Below are 26504 nucleotides of genomic sequence, written 5' to 3'. Positions count from 1 at the left end.
GGGTTACTTCTGGGATGAAAAGTCACTACTATGCGTTAAAAAGTTTATTTTGGAGGGAGCGGAGTGGACCCTAACATGGTCTTCCCAGATAATTGTTATAGACTGACCTCTAGTATTTATATGAAAACCTGTGCCAGCTGGTGCTTTGTGGCAATCTCAAGAGAAATGGCCACTATCAATGAAGAAACAGAGATGAGCCTCAGTGTATAGATCTGAGGATACTTGAACAGGAGTCTTCTCATCTGCAAAATGAGAATACTTGGAACATTCCAGACAAAAGAAACATAAAAGCATTACTGCGAAAAACCCCTTTTGGATAAACCACCTATGAAAACACTGCACAAAGTATATATGAATTATCCCTTCATAAAATGAAACCTGAATTGGTAAAATCTTGAGAAACAGCACTTAACTCTCATACTCTTTGTGTGGATATTGCCAAAACTGAGAACTCAGAAATGCTCTTGCTCCTCTAATGAAGGTCTTGAGAAGAAAAGTAAAATTTGTAATAATGGTTTCTAGAGTTCTGCTGCTTGTGGTAGAAGCAATATTGTAAATTCTTGCGTGCTTCGAAAAGGAAAGCTACAGTAACTGTATTGTTACTCCATGTGTATTACAAGTAAGAATTGTTAAGTGTTCATTTTTAAGAATCACATTCCATTAGATTGCTTACAGGAAATCTCATTTATGCATCTGCTTTTTCTTTCCTAGGAAAATGCAAAATTAAGTTATCATGACAATATTTTATTGTGTACAAAATTAGGTCTATTACTAAATCAGAAAAGAATTCCAATAGAAACAGATATAACAATAGTATGGCAAATAAAATCCTTATGGGTCCTTTTTCCTGTACTTAGAAAATGAAGAATGATTAATTACATATTATAGCAGGACCTGTGTTGTTGATTGTATAGTGCAAAAATGTTGATTTTAAGTGGTATTATGTATGCTCTATTCTGCCTGTTAAACTTGTTCTGGTTTATCCTGATAATGTTCTTCTTATATGAAAACTATCTGGAAATGGAAGATCCTAAGCATCTGTCTTTTATTTTTGCGTATTGTAGATTTTGACTTTATATTCATGTGGCGACAGCTGTGACATGGTTTCTGTGGATTAGAAGTTTGAAAGAGCTGGTGACTTTTCACAACACATGCACATAATAAATCTCTAAAAGGATATAAGGTACAAGGATAGTAAGTTCTGTTCCTACCTAACTTGAGGCCTTGAAACGTTAGACACTTAGCTGTTGCGCTTAAATTAGAAACAAGGTCATGTTAGGCTTCCTACATAGTTAATTCATGCTTCCTGAGGGAGATGCAGCCCACCTATGATATGAATCACCCACTGGAGGTGCCTAGCATTCCTCATTGACTGCAAAGGGACCCTACAGTGACCTTGATCCAAATATAGATTCTTTAGCTAGGTACTTGAAGTTAGTTTAAAGGAATCCAGGACTCTCTAGATAGTCAGGTAAGTTCAGATTAGAAAAGGAAAAAAGGCAAGATGAAATGGGAAAGCATGCTGTGTTTAAAGAACCCAGGCACATTTGGTATTTGAAGTTTTGATAAGACAAAAACTCCAACACCTTACAGAAGAACTTCTATCCCTCATTCTTTATGTCCAATTTTGTCCTCTGACCTTCCATCCCAGAAAAGAACCCAAGCCAAAAATAAACACCCCACCCTCCCTCTCTGGTTAAGATGGTTCCTTGCTCAGGAACGCAAGACCACCTGTCCTGGGTCAGATCAAAGGACCATCTCTGCCAGTACCCAGTCTCCAACAATAGGCAGAAATACCTGTCTATGGGGAGAACAAGTATTGGAACAAAAATGGTGTGACATTTTCCTGCAATATTCTTCCAATTTCTAACAGTCTGTGGCTCAGGGGCATCCTTTGTAGTTAACAACCTTCAATTGTATTTCTCTTATATTAACCTGTCAAATGTCCTCTTTAAGCTGCGTAAACTGTCATCACCCACAATTTCCCAGGGCAAGGAATTTCACTGCTGAACTGCATCTTGTTTTAAGACTTCCTTTTGTTTCTTCTGATTTTGTGGTGTTCTCTGTACCATATCCTTTTGCACTCTGCAGCAGGAATCCTTGACAGTCCTTCCCTCCTTGGAAACCTCTGCTGGGCGAGGAGGTAACTATTTGCTGCAAGCTCTCAAGTAACTGAAAGACGTGGGGAACAGTGCCTCTTTTCTCTGTTTTTCCAAGCTCAAGAGGACACAATTGCCCAGGTAGAAGCAGCAGCTAAAACATGAAAGGCCTAATAAACACCAATACCATGGAAGAATGACATCAAAGGCAGAATATTGACGATCGATCGAGCGCAAAAGCTTTGTACCTAGCTGAAGAGAAACATAGAATCATAGAATCTTCATGGTTGGAAAGGACCTTTGAGATCATCGAGTCCAACCATACAGACACAAAAAAACCCCTACAATCTCTGCCACTAGAGCATGCCCTGAAGTGCCAAATCTACGCATTTCTTAAATACCTCTAGGGATGGTGACTCAACCGCCTGCAGGGATATGTTAGATCAGACATATGGGGGAACTTCAGAAGAGGTCATTCTGCAATTGTAAGAGTTCCTGAGAATACAGAGAAAAGCAGTCTCTGAAACTATGCCCATCCACCCACCCCCGCTCCTTCAAGAAGTTTTTACCCCCTTGGATAAAAATAAAATTAATTTTCATAAGTTACTGTCTTCTAAACCAACATTGAGTGCTAAACCTCAGGAACTGATTGGAACATTTTTCAAATTCCCCTTAAAAAAAAAAGAAGGAAGTTAGCCTGTGATAAAAAAAGAAACTATGTTAGGGAACACAGTGTATTAAGACAGTATTAAGACAATTATTTTTAAAGATTTAGGCAAAAGACAAACAAGAAGAGAGATCAGACTTTTCAAGGAAATATGCTATGCAGGGGAAACCGTGCTTCCCTATGAACTTTTCAGCCCAGCTTTAATTCAAAGTTGGTTACAAAGTGCAACCCTCGCAGAAACCTGAAAAAAGTTTTAATATTTCTACAAATTTTTTTTGGTTTGTTTTACACCAAGTTCCTTCTAGTTGCTACAGTTGTCTACCCTATTTGTATATTAAAACTTAACCAGTGGCTGTGACTAACACGTCTAGTAAGCTTTTCTGCTCCAAACGCATGCTTTATTATCTCCTGGAATAGGTATAGCAAGTTTACTACACGGTTGAATGTGAAATGGTCCAGGAAGAGAGTAAAAGGAGTATCGAATTCTTAGGGGAATGAAACACTGCTACGAAGGATGCATTTAAATCATGTTATCAGTTACATGAGGTGTCTTTGGTTCCTCTAGCTGTAGTGGGGAGTTAATGACATGTTGGCAAGCACACCTAACTAGACAGATCAATACAGATAATTTGTTTGCAGATAGTACAATGTTATCTCAGCACTGAAGTACACCAAAGACGTGGTTTCCCTGCAGGAAAGCACTAACTTTGTTTTTGAAAAGGCGTGTCTGCAGAAACCCCCTCTGTGCCATCCTGTCTGGTTTCTTGGACTCCACGGAGGCTTGCAACTCCATGTGTTGGAAGCATAGGAAAAAGCTGCTTTGGCAGAATGGTACTATGTGATGTGTGAATAACCTGAACGATGCACTGATGGGGGGAGAGGGGGGCTGAAAGGAAATAAAGGTAATACAGGTTGGTGAGCTATGGAGTACTGTGATTTCTGTTCATCTAGAGCTTTTCTCTGTCTTTCTTCCATTACCTTTCATTTTTTTCCCCCTTTGCTCCTACGAGTCCCCTCTCTTCCACAGGCCCAGTCCCTCCTCCTGTTTTCCTACCTCCTCTCACCCGGGATCTGAGATTCCCTGTCCCTATTTTCTGGTCATAGCTCTTCAAAAATGCTCAGACCTTGAGTATAACAATGTGGCACATGAAATGTACTAACAGGAGCCTTAATACAAAAGTTTATGATTTGTGGCAATAGGCTTATTTTTCTTCAGTCATTTCTATCCGCGTTTGATACGGGAAAGGAAATAATCTTTGCATGTAAAGTCTCATTGTGACGAGATACAGCTCCCACAGTATCAAATACCTTTTGTTCAAGCCCAAGTCTGTGTTACAAGTACTTATGTGCTGTGTTTGGCAAACATATTATGAGGAAGCAATAACAGGAAGGAATATTTTGACATCAGTTAAAAACCACCAGTTTTTCTGTCTCCATTTTCCATGTCCCTACGAAGTGCTTGCTACCCTGCCATAAGCGAAAGACCAAATGATTGGAGAAGGTGCTAAATGTTGGAAAAACTCCTGACCAGGATGTCACATCTTCTCGCCATGCCCCACCCCTGCCTCCATCTCAAATACACTTTAGTTTGCTTGGTTGAGAAGCGAAGCCCTGCTTTTTCATTGCAATGTGATATTTAGCAGATGAATGGAGAGATACTACCAAATGTCAAGGAGCAGCAAGGTCAGGCTGCAGGGAGCTGAGGGCAACTGCAAGACAAGCTGTGGCAGTGTCCTCACCAACAAGGGGTCAGAACCATGGTATCCGTGCAAGGGGAGCTGAGAGTGTCTGCTGGTGTTAACCAGGGTCAGACAAGAGTTACGTGATTTCCAGACGTGACCACATTGACGGGGCAGCTCCATGGCACCAAGTCAGGAAGTCAAGTGATGAAGACAAAGTCAAGATCAGCAGACAAAGTCAGGATCAGCGAGGTGCATGGCCAGACAGGGCATTCCTGCAGTATAGACCAAACAAGGACCAAGGCTGAAGCCTGAGCTAAATTTGGCTCCCAAGCTAGAGGGAGAAGCCCAGCAAGGCTTGTCACAGCTCTTTCTCCCAAGCTACCTGCTTTTCCAGCAGCCTGACCCAATGTCACCTGCCTGCGTCACATCAAACAAAATCCCAGGGTGGAAGAAGAAGCTGCAGAGCTTGGTGGTGCCCCCAGGGCCCTGACATCAAGGTCAAAATGGATCTAATGGATCATTGCTGATCTATATGTATATTATGTAGAAGCCTTTCCAGCTTTTTTTCTTTTTTTTTTTTTTAATTTATATTTTCCCTTTATGGGCACATCTGGCCCGGGACTCATAAACGATCCAAAACTGTAATGGTGCTGGAATTTCATTTCAAAGACATACAGGTAAGTAATACCTGGAAGTTATATATCCAATAGATGGAGATTATTGCTACTTTTGCCATTATCTGGGTTCTGTACTTGTGCAGATTTCTTTCTGCTTTGCAAGGGCTTGTTAATTTTCTAGCTGCCTCCTTATTGCTACAACTGTTTTCTCTGATCGAGCATCTGTAACACTCTGAATGGAAACATATCCAAGCAATAGACACTCTGGGGATTATACACTTCTGTTGAATACACATTTCAAAAATTTTATGGAGGAAAATAGACTTGCTAGTGAAAACTAAAGAAGCAAACCCCCTTCAACCTGTAACATATAGACTACCATATATGCCCTACTGAGAAGTTAAATTAGCATTATGGAGAAATTTTAAGAGACTTTGAGAAAAAAATCACTGCGATCTGACATTGCAGACTCTATTTCCAGATACGTAGCAAGCTCTGGCTAACAGTAATATGATTTCCAAAAAGTACATTAATGTCAGGCTGAATTCCTCCTTTATGCACTGGCATTATTGCCGGGAATTAGTTGAAAAAGCAGGCATTTCTCTGCTGATTAAGGTTGAAAGGTCGATTAAACATCCCTTTTGGGTAGAATAGTAGCCCTCCGTAATAGAAAATGGTGAATTATTAACATTGTCCAAAGATTTCTGGTGAAAGAAAGACTCTTTTCAATTCTCAGAGCACAAGGACCTGATGGGCATGAGCACACTGGTGCGGTGGGGCTACTTATTCAAAAATTGCCAGGAGCTATGGTAGTGCAGCACTGAAGCTTTCATCGTCATATGAGAGGGCAGTATGTTAAGAATTTGAAAGCAGGGAAAGCCTGGTGGACATTGTCACAGGGATCCACACACCATTCCTTAAGCTTTTTTTCTTAAGAAGTACAGTTTAAGAGTTACTTTTGGAGAGTAACGCTGAGGCAAGCCCTAATATTGTTATGCTCCCTGACTAAAGCAGGGATTCTGTGCTATGTTTTAACTTCAAATTGATATCTCTTTTCAACAGTGCTGTCAGAAGACCAGTTAAAAACTGATGAAGACAGAAATCCTAGCCATGGGCCTGAAAATGCTTTGGAGTTCGATGCTGCATCCAAATCAAGTTGGATTTGTTAAAAACTTTGAAACCTGTTGACAATTTATTTGCACCACTGCATGCAATCCAGTGGTCATAATGTGGTATTTTGGGCTTACAGGGAGAAAAGGAGGTTTATCTTCCACCACCTACAACCTTTTGGGTTTCGGCCTATGTTTAATTCCAGCATTCAGATCTTGTATTCTTACCAGCTTCCCACATCATGAGCTAAAGAGTCTCTGACACTTTCATTATCTTCAGAGGCATTAAGCCATCATCAGATTATTCCTTTTGATTTGCTTCTGAAGCAAAAACTTCTCAGAGTTCAGCTAGACAGCAGACATTACAGAGTCATCCAATGGGGCATAAATTAATAGTATAAACAGATTAATACCCCATGGTACATATATCCAACTGTCCCAACCAGAATTTCAGTCCTATTATCACTTCATTCCCAAAATGAGTCAATATTTGAGTCTGAAATTAATTGGGAAAAATGCAAATTGTTGGAAATCTCCCAGCAGACATGTAATGGAGAGTCTCTCTCAAAGGAATCTCCATAGGGAAATGAATGCAATTAACGACCAAGGTAATAAACCGCCAAGAAATTTTAACTAGCTAGAGAAGCCTTATTTAAACCCTGTATTCCCCCAGTGAACAGGGAGTGTCGTGTCTTCTGTCCCTGAGATGCTGCAGAAAGATTTTTAAGTACAAAAATGAATGTTCTACAAATATCTCTATATTTTCTGTTGCCTCTCTGCATATACCCTCCAAACTTATTAAATAGAGATTAATGACATTTGTAAAGGTCTCTTGTGTGACTGTGGTTAGCATCCTATCGTTTGAAGAAATCCAAATTATTATAGGCAAAGTGGGAAATATGTTCTCCCTTTTCCAATGCTAAACAGTGTTCTGAATTGCTGCCTTTACTTCTGTAGCGATAATTAAAATTAAGAAACTAGATCAGATACTCCTGGACTGTCACGGGTCCCAGAATGCCCTACAGCACTTTGCTAAGGAAAACTGCACCAGCCTGAAGCTCTTTGTGAAAGCAGGTCACCCCTTGAAAGGGTCCCATGGCAGAGCGTATGTTGCAAAAAGAGACTGTTTTATGGCTTGCAGACAGACTCATACAAAAACATAAATATCAACTTTATCAGACACGCTATGGAGTTTGAGCTGGTAAAGGCCTTTTTCTCTAATGCCTGAGGGTGCCATAATAAAGAAAATAGGGCACTGGTAAGTTATTGCCTGGGACTGTTCAGCAGTCGGGGAGCTGAAGGAACAGAGAGGGACCCAAAAATTAAAGTGGTCTTTAGTAGACAAACTTCTGCTGAAAAATCGCATTCACTATGTTTATTTGCTGAAATGTATTACATCAGGCCACAATGACTTTGGGTTTTAATGGCTGCAGAGATCATGTCTGCATTGAGTGTACGAATTTACAGAAAACAGAGAAATAAGCCTGAGCCCAGAATAGGAAAAAGGGTGTTTGGCTGCTCTGAAGGAACAGCACAGAAAGGGCAGCTTTCCACCCTGGAGAGCAATGAGACAAATTCAAAAACACTTGGAGCATGCAGCTAGATGCAATTGTTTAAGAACCGCTGAGACTGCTGAAGGAATTTCAGCCCTCCATTTCCCCCCCCTGCCCTTGATTCACTCCTTTCCCTATTATGCACATCTCCTCTTATTTTATAACTGTAACACTCACTCTAATGTGTTATGTCTATGCTGTATTGTCTGGCCTTGTATTGTCTGCAGCTTTGACAAGCTTTAAAATTGCCTAATTGCACAGTGCTATCTGCGATCCTGGGAAGCACGCAGCGTTTGGGAACATGCATTAAAAAAAAAAAAAAAAAAAAGTACTTTTCATTTATTGTTCTGATTTGCAGAAAAAAAATATTTAAAAGGCTTCTCCAAACAGGCAAGAATACAAGTTCTCTAAAGAGAATGTGATAAACCTTGTTTGTCATTTAAAAAAATTAGTGTATGCTTTTACATCGCTGTCGCTGGGAGATACTTTACTTCTGCGGAGTGTGATGGTGAACAGTGAGTAGCAGCGTAAACAAGCAGCATGGCAAAGGCTGGTGCTGGAACAGAGAAGCGAGCACAGCTCTGATTCTGCAGGAGAACCTATACAAGGAGGGAGCTGTATTCAACATTAACAAGAGAAAGAATATTTTGAAAAGCAAAGGATAAAGGTAAGGGGAAGATGTATGTGCCTGGAAGCAGTGGGGTAAGTGCCAGGTAGAGACTAAAGACAATAGCACTGGAGTAAGATCTGAGAAGAGAAGTTGTTAGCTTGCAAACAGGGTCATGGGAGAGAGAAGTTTTTGGGAAGACAATGCTCTGGAAACTGCGTGACTGAATGAAGGGAAGATTGAGAGTGCGATGGCCAGCACAGCACAGAATGTAACACACAAAGTCCTCATATAAAAATAGATGGGTTGGGGAACAGAAATAGAATTGATGGTTTGGATGAAAGACGAAGTCATGCCAAAGTGCACAGTTAAGGAATTCATAGAAGATTTTGCCAACCCAACGATTATAAATCTGAGATTGAAAAAATCTTTCTACATATTTAAAAGTCACACATGTGGCAAGAAAAAGTTCTTTGTCAAATTAACCGTGGAAATTTGTTTTAGAACAGGAGTTCCTAAGTCCTCTGCTCGGTAAAGCCTCTCAACCATCTGAATTCCTTGTGGCTCACTATCTGAATTGAAAACATACTTTATCTGAAAAGGAAATTATTTCCTAGACCACTTACCATTGCCTCACAGACCAGATTAATTTGAGAATTAAACCATTTTTAGAGACTCCATTGGGCACGAGACTGAAGGAAGAAGTATCAGTAGCAGCAAGAGCTGGGCAGTAAGTTTGGGGTAAGGAGAGGCGACTGTGTCTTGTCAGGGGGAAGTAGAAAGATCTGGGACTAGAAACATGGGGAAGAGGAGATAAAAGTAGGATAGTGGGCTGATTTGATTTGAGAGCCTGAGCTGGTAGGCCTAAAATATATACAAAGGAAAAGGAACAAGGGATGGGGAAAGTTTGGTCTTGATCAGAGACAGGTAGGAACAGCTCAGGATAAGGAGGGTTTGTTTCCAGAGACTACAGTGGTCTGAATCTCAATATTGATGCCAACAAACAACAAATTGGATCGTTAACTTCCATATTTGGTAATGAAACATGCTGAGTCAGTAACTCTATCTTTGATTATTCTCTTGATCACATTCCTTCAGTATTTTCATTTGGATATTTTACTGAAGTCAACTGTACCAAAGCAGGTTTTAAGAAAGTACTCGCAGCAAATCTAAGACAGTTTTCCAAATTTTCCCCCTTAAAAATCTCAAAGCATTTGGATGCTTGTGTTAGTGTTATACTGAGAATGGTACGCTCGCACAATGCTGGGAATGACAGCCCTGACAGGGCACTGGTTGGCAGACAGATTTGTGCTTGGTATATCTCTAGCATGAGTTGAGGGTCTGGCTTTGCCTCTGTTTTCTCCTTTCCAGATCCGTGTTTTTATTGAAGTTCCCTTTAGAGCACTTACAGAAAGCCGTAAGTTGGGACAATGAAGAAGAGACCACCATGGACAAATAATACTTTATATACTACAGGAAAGATTCATTAGGATCTGGCACTGTGAAATAAGAAACCTAGTATTGCCCTGCAGTACAGTTAGGAAATAATGAGTATGTACAAAAATAACTATTAGATGTATAAATTACTCCAGATCAAATGGGTGTGAATGGCCAGACCACTACTAATTTTTCTTTAGCTTAGTATCCCTCTGCTCCTACTGAATTTCTGACTGGTGTGCAGGGCACACGACACCGATGAGCACAACACTAGCAGCAGTGTTCTGTAGCTGCAATTGTCTATGGCTACCAGCCAGGTAAAGTCTGCAGGGAGCGGTAATAGCTTTTATTAGAATAACTGACATATTTGGGAAAAAAAAGTCTAGACAAAATCATAGGTATCCATTAGGGTTTTTTTATGTGTGTCTCTCATGAATGTAAATTTGTGATTTTCAGATAAGACATTAGGAAGTGGGGATACACAAGTCTGAACTTTTCCGTTCTTGCTCTGTTTTGAAGGTATTCACCAAAATGAATCACATGTGTAAGAAAGACAGGAACTCTGGATAGAGAAGGAAAAAGAGAAGAAAGAGAAGAAGAAGAGAAGAAAATTCAGTTCACTAAAGGATAAACATATGCATGAGGATGAATTAATCTTCACACAATCTCTAGAAGTACAAATGGCTGGAGCAACAATCCTAGAACTAATGTTATTTAATCAGGACCAATCTGAAGATCACTGTCATCTAAAGCCATAAATCCATGGAAGCATTAATTTCCTAGATACGATGGAAACCCTACCAGAACATCCTGGCTAGACAACACATGGCCATTTTTTCTGATTGAATTTAAAATTTTCCTTGTTTGTGTGTTCATAAATCAAACTGAAAAGCTAGACTATTAGTTAAGAACATAACTGCTGATATGAGGAGCCTATGCTACTTCTGGCAGGACAAAAACATATGGTGAAATCCTGTTTGGATTAAATTAATCAGATTATGCTAAAAAAAAATCCCAACCCATCTGGGAAGACAAATGTATGGGTTAAATCTCACTGAGGGAGAAACATGGCTTCATGCAAGAAAATTTATTAGCCAAATCCATAACAAGACCAAGAATTCAGGTTGATGTTCAACAGTGCAGCTGCAAAGCTATGCTGGCTATTCAATATGTATGCCAGAAGAGTTCTAGTTCCAAATAAATCAACATAATATAGGCTTTGCCTGCAAAAGAAAGTGGCAGTGGTTTCACTGGGATTGTTTCCTTAAATCAGTTTCATTAAACATGAAGCAAATCCACATGTGGACACAGTTAAATTGATTTACAACTGGCTTATGTTGATTTAGCTTAATTCAAAGGATGGAATTTTATATGGCAGCTATACATTGTTTTAAGTGCCTCCACGCAAGACTGCAATGGTTCAATTTAAATAGACTTAAAACAAGACTTCAGTTAAGCCACTTTTGCAACACTTTAAATAGCAGGTTAGGTCTTACTAAGTAAACACACACAGAGGTAGATGACAGCCACTTTTCAAAGAACAGGAGAGTGGAATCAATCTGAGTTAAATTTTATGGAACAGATCTGAGGTTGTCTATTTGTACAAAACTGCCAAGGATCAACTAAGATGCTGACTTGAAAATATTTTTTTTTGACCTATGATTATTGTATTATAAAAATGACCTTACTTTAAAATGGGTTCAATATCTTCCATCAATCCTTTCTTTGTCTTTCTTTATTTATATTTTACATATATGTTCAACCATTCAACCATCCTTGCATTACCACAATGACTTTTTGTTCATGCTTATGGAAAACTCATATTCAGTATTGCAGCAGCACTGATCATCTTAGGCTGTGAAGGACACTTAAAACCCAACAGTTTTGGTCATCAGAGTGCTTTCCTACAGTGCACAGAAGGAAGAAATGAGAGAGTTTGATAAAATACTGAATACCTTTTCTCATCAGTATGTTCAAGTCATGCTCCAGTGTCAGGTTTTTTGTTGCATTCCCAGCGGAGGATCTAGGCCGTGCAGCAGGGAACAGATCGCTGATTCTCATCTGCTTGTAATTCTGCAGTGAAATTGCGAATCCTCATTTTATTTCATACCTGAACATCAGAGGAAGAAAATACCAAAGAGAAAAGGTGAGTTCTACAATATCCTTTTTGATAAGCTGGGGTTTTGCTACTTTTTTTACTCAAAGTTGGTTTTTTTTGCAATGTCTTTGACAAATGCAAAAAGAAAAAAGTGAACAAAGCTTACTTGGGATAAATATCCCCTGGTCGGTGTATGTTAGAGTGAGCTACAGTGACTGCTCATCGCAATGGTCTCATCAGCACCAGCTGGTAAGTACTCAATGCTTTTGAAAATTAGGCTGTTTATTTCAGGGTCTAAACGGGCACTTGGGAACCTAACTTCAAGTATGCATTACTCAGCGCCATGCCTGCTAGCCTCGAAGACGCACAATCCCCGAGCAGAGCCTCAAACTAAAGCTCAATCTTTCGCCCTTCTGAAGCAGTAAAACCACTTACAGCAGTTCCAGTGGGACCCAGATTTCACGCGGTATGTTTTCTTTGCTTAGCTTAGTGTTCACCATGCCATCAGTGGTTAATCAGTTCAAAGCGGATTCTTTTATTTGGTGAAAGCAGGACTGTGGTGATAGCGATTACCCCATTTATTAGTTTTAATAATAGAAATTTTTTGTCATCTCCCTGCCGCAACCAGTGAAGAAAACACCACCAATCCGCAATCACTTTATGGGTGAAAATAGCCTTCAGTTTGATGGTGTTCTTCAAAGACCAATCTGTGACATTAGGCATTAGACAGGCACTTTACCTGGGAAATCAGGAATGTTAATGTTCTTGGAAAATACTCAATTGGATTCCTTTCACTGGGAATTTTTATGTGTCATATGACCTCCTTTTTCTTTCTTTCTTTTTTTTTTTAAATACAATAATGTGTATGTCAGAAGGCAAAATATTTTTATTAGCCTTAGAGATAAGTCATCTTTCACAGGCATGATTAAATGATACGTGGAAAGGGACTGACCTCTGAGGCGAAGAAATTTCCACTTATAAAAGTGGAATTTTAACAAGATGTTGTCGTGAGCCCCCTTCCAGCACGTTTCTGGAAAAGGCTCCTTATGTCATTACCAGTCCCCCAAGCTAATCACTTCTGCACTAAAGAGGCTGATGCAGAACAGATTTTAGCTGCCAGCCAAAGCACAGTGCTATTGCTGCTCCTTCATGGATCTCGGATGACCCCAGGGCTGCTCCCAACTCCACATCCAAACACAGAAAGAACAATATATTTACTGTCTGCTCAGAAGAAAAGAAGTCTGTAATTACTATGTGAACAGTAACAGGATGCATGGAGTCTGCCTATAAAGATAAGAGATTAAAGAAAGGCTAGCTGAGAAGCATTGTACTGAACTTTAAAAAACACTCGGAGGAAAAAAAGAGCAAGAACAGCAATATTAACAAGTGCAGAGTATGTTGGATTTCTGTCAGTCTCCTATGGTGTCTAGTGGTGTAAATAAGAAAAACAATAATAGAAGAAAAATCAAGCATAAATACTGATTCCGCTAAAGTCAAGGGTAAAACTGCCATTAACCTGAACAATACCAGAATTACGTCCACAGCAGTCTTGTGTACTTGTCACTGTACAAGACGCTAGTCAGTATTATACTCTGCTGTAATCATCATCAAAATGTGACTGATCCTGGAAATATTTTGCTTTTACCCTTCTTACCTTCACTCTGATTTCCATAAATGTGATTCCACTTCCCACAGCAGCACGCATGCTTAACCTGGCTCAAACCAAGGGAGTACAGATTTGCTTGAAAATCAAAAGATGCAAAAAAAAAAATCTACCTAAATATTATAGAATGTTGTTCAGACTTGAGCTGAATAGTTTCAAGATGTGGCTGAATATAAACACAATATAATCAAATGAAAAAAAAGGGCAAGTTTAGAGTAGCCATTTCTACCTGTGGCCTGTAAACTGCTAAAGTGCCATAAACTATTCCTAAAAACCGGGAAAAAGCAGTGAGGAAAAGCATTTATACTGCCAGTAAACATAAATTCACTGTGTTGATGCCTGCACTGCCCATAGAAGTGTTTGAGAATCCAAAAATTCAAAGAAGTGAAAAGATCAAGTATGTTAAAACTGTCATATCGCTAAGTTTGCTAACAAGGTATCGTAAGTGGTTTTAGAAAATCAGGTTTATCAATATTTATGCAAAATACACAAAAAACTGAGTAGCAAACCACTTTAACGAGGGGTTAGAATTTGGATGCAAACCTGTTCATTTCAGGTACATGCCTCAGGCTGAAATCCATGCACATTTGATAGACAGCGAACCTATACGAGAATGGATTCTTTGTGGTTACTAAGATTTTAGGCTGGTTCCCTAAGGGAAAGAAATTTCTTTACTCATAGTTCCTGTGCGCTTGTTTATCTCATCTTTCCATCAGTAGCTTCTGAGCAGTCCAAGTTCAGCCAAACTTGACCAATAACTAAGTTCCTACAAGTTTTGTAAACGCGGTCCGGTAAAAAGAGCAACAGTATGAGCACCTTAGCCAGGGAGAGAAGCTGCAGTTGAGAGTTTTACTTTGCTTGACACCAAAGAATCCACACAGAAAGCAAACCCGCTAAGTGCCATTGTCTTCACTCAGACCTCAAAATCACTGCAGGACACTAATCCATTAAAATGCAGTTTTTATTACCTCTGGCAGTACCAGCACGATTTGTTCTGAGAATAAGATAAACAATAGATGTATTACTGATTAGGAGTTTTGCTACTGTCTCAAGGGTATTCAGGACTTTAACCTTCCACACAGAGGGCAAATTCCACAGTGCATACGGACTAGTGTTATGCCTCCATTAAGAGCAGATGATATAGCCCAAAATTCTTGATCTGTAATCAGGCTGGGGTGACAAAGTCCTGCATTTGTAATGATTTCAATACTTGCTGATTTACCCAAAGGTTGCAAGTTCCCCAAAAGCCTTGATTTTGATTAGAATGACAGGCTGAAAAATATGTGGTAACTTACTGGAAAATCTGAGGTTCCATTCTGTAAAGCATACTTGCTGTAGTGAATGGATAGATGTTTATCCTCTTTCAGATTTACATGACGGCAATCCTTGTGTTTGCTTATTACAACAATACTTTAAAATCATAAAAGCCTATTAGCTCATCTCAAGTAGGAATGACAGATTGAAACATTTAAATTAAAGGATATTAACTGAATAGACTGGTTTGAGTGTACAGACAAACTCTATACTTGCAATAATTTTTAAGCAACGGGACCTAAATTACAAAACAGTTATTTTCGTTAGGTGAGCCTAATTAGACTGACTGCAGGATCTGAGGAAGTTGAGCAGAGTTTTCAGAGCACTTCTGGGCTGCGCTGAGCAGGGTGGGTGCTGGACCACAGGCATCATGTGGCACAGAAGTGGCTGGTGGCTGAGCTGATGCCAGGGCCCAGCAATGTTGCTTAGCAACTTCCCAGGGCTGACTCCGGCAATTAACTCTTTTGTGTGTCGAGTGTGCGCCACCACTTCGTTCAGAACGGGAAAAGATAGAGCAAATAGCTCTCCAGAAGAGAGCCCAGTGAAGCTGAGTGTGCCTATCTGCCGCGGTACTTCAGCCAAAGAGCCACTGTGAAAGAAGCCCTGGTGCAGTAGCTGTTTCTTAACGAGCTCCTTTTCTGGATGCCCTTGTTCTTTCCATGCAAATATAACATACTTTTGAAAAGGGTTAATCAATATCAAAATGTGCACATCTGTTACAGAACACGAGCATCTGCATAGGGCATTGCTTCAAAAATGGCCTTTTCATTTTACATTCACACTTGAAACTGAAATGACTTCCAAGGGTGAAAAGCCCACGTTTAACCCAAACTATAGGCCCAACCACAAAACCGTTTCATTTTGCAGACTACGTATGATTTTTTGCTCTTTATTTGAAACCGCACTTAAGTTGTGCCTTAGTCTGAGTCAAAGTGTGCCAAGATACTGAGAATGTGTGAAGAAAATAATGAGTCAATGTTCTCATCTTCAAGATGGTACTGGGTTGCTCCAGAGCCAGGCCATTATTACAGTCCTCTCTCCGGCTTCCCCACCCTCACTTCTCAGGGAAAACAACCCGTGTCCCAGTCTGTGCCCAGCTTACCCTTTCTAGTCTCCTCAGGGAGCTCAGGCCCTGCTCTTCTGGGAAGGGGAGGGCAGCTGCCCCCAGAGAGGGAATAAAGAAGCTCCAAGTAGCTTTTAATTCTTTAGGTGGTGGTGAAAGGCAGGTCACAGGCGAGCCCTGCTCTGGAAGCGCTGAAGGGCAACACTCCCCTCCGGTGGGTCTGACAGCAGCCAGCACATTTCCATCGTTCTTACCAAGCGCCCATAAGAGCTCGGACACACACATTTATTTTGGCCTGGAACATGGAGGTGGAAGCAATGCTGGAAGTGTTTGGGTACACAGGATCTGTTTCTCTTAAGCTTTCGTGTAAACACATACAACTGAATTATTTATGAATTGCTACCTTTTCCCCTACCATCACAAAACAACTTGTTAAAAAAGGCCCTGAAACAGCGTCAGATCTTTTGTAAGGAAGAAAAAAGCATTTCCTCTGTGTTTGCAATACGGTTCCTTAAGAACGCTGAAAGCCAAAATTGTGCGCGCTATTGCAGTGAAGGAAAACTTGGAAGTAAATTTACATTTTTTGCAGCTTAAAAAAAATTTCTGAAGGGCAACTTCCCTTCCTTCAGTAAATAAGAGAAGCTACAGTTCTCTTTCAATCAGGATGCAATGGTTTTAATATACTTTACATATGAACTGTGGAAAGAATTTGATAATACACCTCAAAACCCCAACCAGCTTGTTTTGTAACGGTCTAAAATAGCTACAGTCTTTTCTGCAATTCAAAATTCAATCATTTAAAACATTACAGAACTCTTGTCTTTAGACTTTCCAATCAGCTCTTGCAACACGAACGATGCCTTATTACTGCAACTGCTACTGCCTATTCAGTCAAGTCATTTGAAAAACGATTTCATGGTGGAAAAACTGCCCTGATGACAATGAATATCATTTTGAAAATGATTTCATTGCATGAAGGATTTCACATGATTTACATTAACTGATTTTTAACATGCCAGTGATTTATGATCTACCAACCAAAGAAAATAACGAGCAAATGAAAATGCCCTGTGAAGTGCATGCATTTACATAGCGAATTTACATTTAATCAGTAGTTGAATATGCACAACCACAGCCCTTTTCACAGGCTGAGCTCTGCCCAGCCTGGCATGTCACCCATCAGTCGTAGTGACCACTACAGACATGCCATATCCATGCCAGCTATCTAGGGGTTGGTTACATGGCTCTCAGTCCACCGCCACTGCCCTGCAACAGCACAAAGCGACACGACCACCTGTTCAGGGCACAGACCCTACAATTTGAACAAACCAGGGGACCAGAAGCCCTTTTACTTTGGGGTTTGGCGAGTATAGCAGCACCACTGCTCTCCTTATCGTCATCAATAGGCAGAGAGAGAGAGAAAGACAGAGGAGAAAATACACAGCCCTAAACTATGGCTGATCTGATTATTAAACATCAGGAAAGTGCAACTTGACAGAATAGCTATGAGAGGTAAAGTATAAGCTGGAAACACCCTGCCTGCCTGGAGTTTTCCACTATCAGTACCAGGCTTACAGGATTCCCACAGCCTTCACTTCCTTACTTCTGTACTTTTTGTTTGCTTGGTAAATATCTTTGGGGCTTTTTCCACCGTCTTTGATAGGGAGATTTTATCATCTATCAGAAATAAATTGACCAAAAGTGTGTGATCTCTGTTATGGAAGTTACAGCTATTAAGGAAGTGTGAGTGGGTATGACAGAGTGCCAGGAAGCAGGTCCCTCTGTGGATGCACTCTCAGTATTCACTCTTGGTTTCCAGGCAGTGGCATCAAAGACAGAAACTCCCATAAGCTTTGGGCTGCATATATTCGACCCAAGCTATGTTGAACAAAACTGATTTTGAAGTTAGTTTTTCAGCTATTATTAATGTTCTTGTTTTCTAAAATATTAATTCAAACAGATATGAAAACCTATGTCATTGCCACATGTCCATCTTCCCACCCACACACTGTCTATCTAGGTATTATGTTATCCACCTGAAAATGTAGTTAGTTCCCAGGTTGAATGAAGTTCATAAAACTTTCAGCAAAACTGGGCTGAATTTTATGAGCATGAAGCCATATTAGAGCTTGGGGAAGAGATCAGGGTAACTTCCCTGGAATTACATGTTTCCATTGGAAATCATGCAAAATTTTGTAGGTTTAGCTGTGTCTTGCTTTGAATTTATGAATTTTCTCAACTTCTAAATTAAATCTAGAGTGGGAACTTGCCTGAATTCAGTAGGAGAGCAACATATCCGTGAGCTACTCCTCAGTCCCTCATAGCCCAATGAACACTGCTTCGCACTTGAGATCCGACTATGTTTACAAGAAACAGGGAATGCTGTATTAGCAACCGTTGTAATTTTAAACAACCTTGTCCCATTTACAGAAACCTCCTAGTAGCGTGGAATCTGCTACCTTCCTTCCTTCAAAGCACAAGCATTGCCTCTTACTGTACTGTTATTTGTGGAACTACTTAGAGTGCGGCACTGCATTTTGTATGATCAAATCAGCTAAGCCATACTGACCACAGGCCCTGTACTGTAAACAGGGGTTCTCCTTCAGCTCAGGTTGAAAAGTGGCTGTTAGGAAAAGACAGCGTGCATCTGCTCTGGGGATACGGGGGGAGAGCTGAACAGAGGCCTCGTCCCTCGAGACTAGTGACTGAGGGTGCACATGGCACCAAGCGGTCCTCGGGGAGGAAGGAAAGGTGCTGCAATGTTCTTTGGCCCCTCAATTTATAACCGAGCTCCACGCTAGCTGTGACTGCTGGCACCGTGAGGGGCATTTTAATGACACTGTGGAACTGAAGGAAGGTTCAGGGAACAACAAGCCAGTCAGCCTCACCTCAATCCATGGGAAGGTGATGGAGCAAATCCTCCTGGAAGTCATTTCAAGGCAAGGACAGGACAAGAAGATGCTTAGGAGTAGTCGGCATGGGTTTATGAAGGGGAAATCAAGAGACAATGGGCATAAATTGAACCAGAAGAAATCCTGTTTAAACCTAAAAAAAAATTTTTTTACTGTGAGGGTGACTGAGCACTGCCACAGGTTTCCCAGAAAGGTTGTTGAGTCTCTGTCCTTGAAGGTATTAAAAACCCAACAGGACATGGTCCTGAGAAACCTGCTCTAGCTGTCCCTACTTGAGCAGGGGGGCTGGACCAGATCATCTCCAGGGGTGCCTTCCAAACTCAGCCATTCTGTGAGTTGCTAGAAGGTGGTTTGCTTTGGGATGAAATAACTGAAGCCTATTGCTGTCATCACTCAGCTACACCAGACATAACTTCAATACGTTTGTTACATACATAGCACAAAACCAGTTTACAGGAGGGCATCAACACTGATTATCTCTTTCTTTAAAGGAAAGGTTGGTGCTTGTGAGAAATAACTTTTCTAGAAGCATTTCCGGAGGAGGAGAAGATGCGTATCTGCTACTGAGTTTATCTCCAGGTAACTGACAGACAGGTGGAACACAGGAACCCTTTTGTACGTCAGCACCGACAGCACTGGAAGCACACCGTAACAGTCAACTGCACCTTGTACAGCTTTTATCACAACACAGCTTGCAGTCTCAGAGTGTTGATTTCAATAAAAATATTCCAAACATCTTTAAGAGTCCTCTTCACCTCTGCTAATCAGATTAGGAGGCATGTAATTAAGTATCAGCTTGTACTAAGACAGAAGATTGAAGACTCCTTCTCAAGCATTGATAGGATGCGGAGCTGGAAAAATGTTTTATTTAAAACGTATTTGGTGGAAGCGAGTAAAAGGATGAGGTTGAGGGATTACACAATATCAGACGGAATTATAGGAAAGAATATCAGGCACATGCCATTAAAATCAAACAAAGGATCCTGCTAAAGGAAACAGCAAACTCTTTTTCTAGGCCTTTCAAATAGCAAAAATACTCAGGACTGCATTTAGGATGCACGCAAAATACTTACTCTCCCAGCAAATGATGCCCTTTGGGTAAGAACCCCAGCATATTGGCAAGACAAGGAAAAGCTCATACTGTCTGTGCCAGCGTATGATGTTACTCTCCTATGATGAATGAGAGGGTTTGGTCTGCACAGCTATCAATTTGGCAGACTCCTCACATAGCGAGCCCTGCTGTACTGGCTGCAGAAGAGGATCTTTTCTATGGCTTTCAATAGCTACCAGGCCCAATACTTGCAAAATAAACCCAGGAATCAATACAGTCTCTGAAGTAGCTTTCACCTCTGACTTCATCTTGCTCTGTGTCAGGCGCTCTCAGACTACGGTATACAAACCATTTCAAAGTACTGTGCCTGTACTGTGCTGCAGCTGTGGTAGCTGTAATTGAATCCCGATTCATTTAACAGCAAAGACAAAGTGAAAAGCATTAAGTGCTCAGGCAGCTTGGTGAGGCTGAGCATCCCTGCAAGAGATGTCCTAGAAAGAGCAAGGCGTACTGCAAATCAGGGTTGGGGTAGGTCCCAACTCTATGCTGTGCCCAAGCACGGAGTTTAGGATGAAGACGTTCAGACAGAGCTTCCCTTTCCTCTGCTCGTCTGCACAGCTGCTGCCACTGCTGGCAACGGTACCTGTCACTGTTGGGAATGACAAAACCTAGTCAAGGAAAGTTTGGTCAGTATTAACTTATAACCAGTGAAACAAAACGGAGGCAGCAGGGAAAAGTAGAATATGAATGGCGAGTCTTAATGAATGTCCTCTGAGCAGCTTTCACCTCACACATCACACATTAATGCAGCGTTTAAAATTTTATTTCTTTAAGTCAGTAATAGAAAAATTAAATTATGCATTATTAATTAAGTAACTTACAGAGAGTCTAAAGCCTTTCGAGAAGGTGAACAGAGTTTTCAGAGGCTCTATTGCAGAAGCTGAGATGGTGGTGCTACCCACAGAGGAACGTATCTGGGACCCTTTCTAAAACCTCTCAGAAGTGTTTCTGGACACTATCAGGTGCAGAGGATTTACTAATGGGATGGCAACTGTCAAAGCTGGTGAGAGAATAAAACTGGGTATAAAGTTGGCTTTGCGGTTCAGGACTGGTTAGTGATCATCACTCCTCAGTCACAGTGTGTGTTATGCATAGACGTGGCTTATACGGTACCGTTTAGGGGAAAGGGAGTTCTGTGGGATTCACCAGTCTAAAGACAATTAGACCTTATAAAAACTAATTGCCACACAAAGCACCTTTCTCCACAGCAAAGGCATGCAAAACAGAAAATCAAGCCCCAGCTTTCAGGAAGACTGTTAGTAGACAGAAAAAGCTCCGCAAGTTGCTATGTCAGTGTTACAGATACGCGTGAGCTTAACCATGTATGTGTGATATCCAATACCTGTAAGGTTAAACCTCGAAGCAGATTTAACCAGTCCCCATTTTTAGAGACCTCAAGCTCACAAAAATGGTAAAAAAACCCCAACAAAACCAGGTTTCACAAAGCTCTACAGTGAGAAACTGATCTGCTGCCCAGCCTTGCCACCACCTTCAGCACCCACCTCACTCATCCCCACCCCAACTTCCCCGGGGCATAGGCAAAGCCACGTTCCTCTGCTTTGCAAAGACCTGCAGGGCTCATGCTGCTCTGACAGTCAAGCTCCTACTTTAAAAAGCATTACTTCTGCTCCCATTTAAATGGCTTCTTCACGTGTTCGCACATATGGAACCCACTTTCACTACAAAGTAATACATGAAGCACATTCCGTCCTGTAGCACAGCTACCTGGACATACAGATGTTCTTTCAATTATTACTCTTATCTGTAGGGTAAAGGAAGAAGTATTGACAAATACTGAAAGGATCCGTACTAAGGTTTGTATCAGTACAACCACGCACATGTAACTGTTATAGCCAGAGAGAGCTATAATAGTTACACCAGCACAACAACTGTTAAGACAAGCGTAAGCTGTGGTCATATAACCCAAAGTACTGGAATTTATGGTCTGCACATCATCTGGGTACCATGGTAATTCGTAGCCTTTTACATATGCTAACTAATACGAGCGCTTAGTTTCTTTAAAGGTAATTTTACTTCTTATTTCAGATGGATTAAAAAGAGCACGAACACAGTTGCAAGCAGAAATTTGCAAAGCTGTGGTAATTTAATAATTGCAAGTCATAAAGCAATATCCCACTTTTCTTACCCTGTCAGAGGTGGGGTGAAGTGACATTAGTGCAAAAGAAAGAAGATTGCTTTTACAGACTTCCTGGGGTAAGGACAGGGCCTTTCAGTAGGGCATACCAAGTCGAACAAAATCAAGCCACCACCCTTACTGCAGTAATAAATAATTACTGAACCAAAACAGATAAGGGCAATTACCAATGATCTTGAGAAAGATTATTTTAATATGGAATAGAGCACTGTTAAAGCAATTAAATTGCTGGTAAAAAAAAAAAACAAAACCCAAAACCCAGCAGGATTTCAACATCTCCAGGTAGGCAAATCTATCAACACCACTGCTGTTTTCAGTCAGGCACAGCTTATACCGTGGTCCTCATCTGTTCCATGGTGCTGCTTTTTCTGCCGTGCTTTTGCTACTCCTTCCCATAGAACTATAAGTGCTTTAGCAGTGGGAGGAAGCGATCCCTGCCTACCGTAGTGATAGTTTATACTGCCCTTTTGTTTGCTGTTACGAAAGTCCCTTCACACCCCGCCAGACACACGCAGGGGAAGTCTGCCTCAAATTCAGAAATGCTTCCTTTCGAACAGGAATGGAGGCGAAGAATGGAAGTGTGTGACAGAGGTCTGGGAGGGAGGTAAGCTTCTCTACAAATCATGACATGAGAAATATAAAAATAATTTCAAAGTGGCAAACCCAGAATCCAACTCACAACACTTACCCTGGTATCGACTTTCTAAAAAGAGGCATTACATAATGTGAATGCAACAAAGGAATACAAATACAGCTTGGTTTTGTGCTAACAAGGTCTTAACTCGCTCACTGAGATTAGAAGAATCTGGTATTGAACAGAATTCCCTTTACTATGTGAGATATGCTTCTTTTCATATGAGCTACATTGTGCAAAACATTTGTGAACCTTTTCCAGGATATATTGTGTGAAGATTCCATTCTATTTCTTTCAAAATATTGCATATTTGGGTGGGATAATGAGAGATAATACCCAGACCTGCATGTAGTATATTCATTCTAGCTGAGTCTTCATAACGCTCAGGGCTTCCCGAACACAGGGACCAGAGAGAATGCTATGTTTATTCTCTTTGCACCTATTTCAGGAAGAGGCATCTTGCTGAGGGTTAATTAATACTCAAACATGGTTAAATTGATACGCAAAGGAGCACCTGAAGTGTACAGACATTTCCAAAGAGATGGCACAGAAGCGATTTCCTCTCAGGTATATTTGCTACCCATGTTCAGCTCATACAGATAGACATGCGTTCTGTAGGTGATTTTACATTTTCAGCATCTTTCTAATTAAATTCCAGCGACTTTAAAAGGCTATTACTGCTTATAAGATTCATTTCCAAACCCTGAAACTTTGCTCTTCTTAACTGTCTTCTCTCTCATACTTTTTTAGAGAATTATACTACTAATGATGGGATTAATATTAAGCCATTTCATTATAAATGGGTTGGATGTACTGTTAATATCTTGAATTAATCTGCATTTGGCAAGCATATCTCATCCCTCATCCTTCTTTCCAAAAGAAATTTAGAATGACAGATTCATTAGATGTCATAAATAAAATGACTGCAAGGTTAACCTGTGAGATAGGACTGGATACCTTTTATAAGAGGGAAAACTTAGCAACCTTTCCAAGAATCACAGAAATTAGACAAAACTACAGAGTTTTTTGTTTGCTTGTTTTTCCCCACTTTCTAGTAACTGTAACAGTTGCTTTAATCCTGAGGGCTCGGCTTTTTTTTTTTTTTTTTGTCAGGTGCTATACAGGTGGTAAACCTGCAAATGCTCACGCATTTCCCTTTGAGCTTGTCAAATCTGCTGAGTTTGCTTTTGAGAAGCCCTTAGTCTCCCGGCTCATCTTGTGTTGGCCACCGCTCCAGCTGGGACTCCACTGACCCTGGCGACACTGCCGAGCATGGTAGCTGTCAGTCCCCTGCGTCTTCCCCAGAGCCAGCCACCTTCCAGCCTTCCGCTGCACATGCAGCAAGAGCTCAGCCTCAACCAAATCATGTTTTGCTTTATGTAAAGGGGTTAGGGAATTGGGCAGCACTAAAACGGGTTGGGGGGGGAGGGAAGACTTCTTGAATCATCTTCCCTTTTGCAACACAGCCAGTTAAATGCAGTCTCCAGCCTTCCGCTTGGCATGGAGGCATCTGCAGTTGGATCCTGCTTTGCGTGAGAGAGCAGATGGAGACACTGAAGGGATAAGAAGTGCTCCTTCCAAGGAAGAAACTCACCCTCTGACGGGAGGTTGGGGACAGGATGATTTCCATGGCTCACCTTTTGATAGTGGTACAAAAGGAGTGTTTGGGGAGTCATTGTTATCGACCATGTTATTGGCCACATAAATCAACAAGACTTCCTAGAACAGCCAGGGGCCTGACCTGTTGCAGCAGGTATTGCACTGTCTGAACAGGGGCACAGGAAATAAGGGACATTACTTTAGGCTCCTGCTTAGTGAACTATTGCAGACAAGGAAAAAAAAGAGAAGGAAAGAAAAAAAGATTGATTTTCCTTTTGGCAAATATTTGGCTACAAGGATCTGCTCATCTGTCATTTGTCTTGCCTTGAGAATTGGCCTTTGCAGAATGAAACAAACAAACACTGCTACACTGTATGGCATTTTGTATTGACATAAAAGCCTCGCTGAGGATAACAGACATTTATAGAGCAATTCATATGACTTTAAAATTATCCACCTTTGCCTTTGCTTAGCATCGTTTAGTTTGCATTTGTTATTTGAAATGTACGCAGAGTAGATTGTGTCGCTGATAGCTACGTGAAAAGCCTGCTGTCTGTTAAGAAGACTTATCATTTGCGTGCACACTTACATCCTCTCCTGAGGACAGGATTTTATGTGGACAATTACAGGCAGACTATGTTCCCCACCTATTCCTTAGGGGGGGCAGAGAATGGCTGCACCAGCACAGATTCCCCAGAAGACCCGTATAATTCCCCAGGAGACCCATATACATGATAGTACAGTCTTCCACTGCTGGGGTGGGTTTGAAATAGAAAGTATAGACTGCTATACTTGCTCTGATGATGCTCAGCTTGCTCCTGTTCCCTTAAGGGTCACTCCTGATTGCCAAAGGTTGGCATAATGCTGCAGCTTCTATAAAGCCGCCGTGTGGACAGGCAAAATTCAGGGACATGAAGGCAGCTCACTTATACTAAACTCCCTGACAGCTCATCCTTCACATTTCCTACCACCCACTCACACACAACGCTCCCTGCTTTGTGAGCGCCAGCGTAGTGAAACAGGGAATTGGGCTTTAATTGCCAGAAGTCTTATCCTGTGGGTACTTTCTGGGAGATAACAACTTCACAGCCATCTCCTGTGATGCACAGCTAGGACTTGATCACCACAACGACAGAGGAAATTTCCTGAGCCTGAGTTGGAATAATGTGATTCTTGGTGAATCTTCAGCTAAAGTCCATTGCCCTTCAGGAAGAGTAAATTTAGATCATTAATGTCCACATTCTGATCGTCACCATCCCTTGTTTTATTTTGCTTTAGTATCACAAAACAAATACATGGATAATTTAATTGTCTAGCTGACAATGCACAGAAGAAAACTCCAGGGACAGACAGTTATTTATGCCTGAATGTAGGGCTCACATTCATATTTATGGAGCCGGATAAGCATTCTCACTATCAGGGTTATTACCACATCAAGGGTTTTAAAGGCAGCTGATCCAAATATCTTCTACAGAGATGCCACTCAACCCCAGCTCTTTCCTCTTCTTCCGGGGTCCAGGAAACCTTCAGTAAGTAGATGATATATAAAGTATACCTTTGTGTAAGCTGAATATTAGAAGTTTTGTTTGATACTAAGCAACATGTTTTACTGACAAGCAGTCAAAAGCATAAGATTCACAAAGCATATTACTATTTTCACACAAGTTCTAGGCTTTTTTCCAAGCAGTATTAACTTTTGAAGTACATTAAAAGCCAGTGCAAAGCTGGGAATACCATAGAATCATAGCATCATTTTGATTGGAAGAGACCTTTAAGATCATCAAGTCCAGCCATTAACCTAGCACTGCCAAATTACCACTAAACCATCTCCCTCATCACTACGCGTCTTTTAAACACCTTACAGAGATGGCGACTCAATCGCTTCCCTGGGCAGCCTGCTCCAATGCTTGGTAACCCTTTCAGTGAAGAAATTTTTCCTAATATCCAGTCTAAACCTCCCCTGGCGCAACTCAAGGCCATTTTGTCCTATTGCTTGTTACCTGGGAGAAGAGACCAACCCCCACCTCCCTACAACCTCCTTTCAAGTAGCTGTAGAGAGCGATAAGGTCTCCCCTCAGCCTCCTTTTCTCCAGGCTAAACATCCCCAGATCCCTCAGCCACTCCTCATAAGACTTGTGCTCCAGACCCCTCACCAGCTTCGTTGCCCTTCTCTGGACCCGCTCC

The 26504-nt window shown here is 41.0% G+C and overlaps 1 protein-coding gene across 5 annotated transcripts in view; it reads right to left on the bottom strand.

Annotated features, from left to right (window-relative positions):
- SHISAL1 (shisa like 1) overlaps nt 1–26504 on the bottom strand; it is a 198603-nt gene that overhangs the window by 105585 nt on the left and 66514 nt on the right. For all 5 annotated transcript variants that reach the window (XM_074590771.1, XM_074590779.1, XM_074590763.1 and 2 more), the window contains one exon: nt 11727–11881. The gene's annotated coding sequence lies outside the window, so the exon portion shown is untranslated. The remainder of the gene's footprint in view (nt 1–11726; nt 11882–26504) is intronic.

Source organism: Larus michahellis, chromosome 1, assembly GCF_964199755.1.
Source record: "Larus michahellis chromosome 1, bLarMic1.1, whole genome shotgun sequence".
Classification (NCBI taxonomy): domain Eukaryota; kingdom Metazoa; phylum Chordata; class Aves; order Charadriiformes; family Laridae; genus Larus; species Larus michahellis.
The sequence above is the reverse complement of the archived record's forward strand: the minus strand, read 5'-3'. Positions and strand labels throughout refer to the sequence as shown.